The sequence below is a fragment of the Pongo abelii genome, chromosome 1, assembly GCF_028885655.2.
Source record: "Pongo abelii isolate AG06213 chromosome 1, NHGRI_mPonAbe1-v2.0_pri, whole genome shotgun sequence".
NCBI lineage: Eukaryota > Metazoa > Chordata > Mammalia > Primates > Hominidae > Pongo > Pongo abelii.
In genome coordinates this window covers 196,331,066-196,332,111 of record NC_071985.2, presented here as the reverse complement: position 1 = coordinate 196,332,111, position 1,046 = coordinate 196,331,066, and the positions used below count along the sequence as shown (strand labels likewise).

At 31.8% G+C, this 1,046-nt stretch overlaps 1 non-coding gene across 1 annotated transcript; it reads left to right on the top strand.

The window, feature by feature from the left end:
- Positions 1 to 400: 400 nt before the first annotated feature.
- LOC112130955 (U6 spliceosomal RNA) lies at positions 401 to 507 on the top strand. The gene has a single exon (XR_002913122.2). It is a non-coding gene; the product is annotated as a U6 spliceosomal RNA (small nuclear RNA).
- The last annotated feature ends 539 nt before the right edge of the window (positions 508 to 1,046 follow it).

Below are 1,046 nucleotides of genomic sequence, written 5' to 3'. Positions count from 1 at the left end.
ACAATCATAAGTCAGGGAATGTCTACAATGTCTACATGATATATTTGAAATTGCTAAAATGGTAGATCTTAAGTGCACTCACAAAAAAGAAGAAAAAAACAGAGAGAAAGAAAGGGAAAACAGAAATTAGAGAGAAAGAAAAAAAGGAAAGAAGGAAGGAAGGAAAAGAAAGAAAAATAGAAATGAAAAAGAGAGAAAGAAAGAAATGAAAATGGTAAGTAGGTGAGGTGATGCATGTTAATTAACTTGATTGTGGTGGTCATTTCACAATGTATACATATACTAAAACATCAAGTTGTACACTTCAAATATATAAAATTTTTATTTGTAAATTATACCTAAATAAATCTGTAAAGAAGTGTCTAAAGCCTCCTTTAATGTTGGTTTAAAATCACCTTGGGTGCTTGCTTTGGCAGCACATATACTAAAATTGAAAAACTATAGAGAAGATAAGCATGGCTCCTGCTCAAGGATAACCCAAAAATTCATGAAATGTTTCATATTTCTGGTATATCTGCTATGGAAAATAGCATGGCAGTTTCTCCAAAAAAAAAAAAAAAAAATAGAATTACCTTGTGATCTAGCAATTCTACTTCTGGGAATATACACATAAGGGTTGAAAGCAGGGTCTCCAAGAGACATTTGTACACCCAGGAGGCTCAATAGATACCTAGCAGAACAAATCCAAAGAGATCAACCCCAAGACATATTAAAATCAAATTGTCAAAAGTTAAAAACAAAGAGAAAATATTGAAAACTGCCATGGATAAGCAACTTGTTAAATACAAGAAAACCTTTCATAAGACTATTAGCAAATTTTTCAAAAGAAACCCTTGCAGGCAACAAGAAAATGAAATTATATATTTTTAAGCTGGAAAAAAATTAAAATCTGCCAGCCAAAAATACTGTAACAGCAATTCTGTTCTTCCAAATGAAGGGATGATAAAAACTTTCTAAGACAAACAAAACCTGAGGAAATTTATCACCACTACACCTGCCTTACAAGAAATGCTAAAAGTAGTCCTTCAAGCTGCAGGGAGATTGTT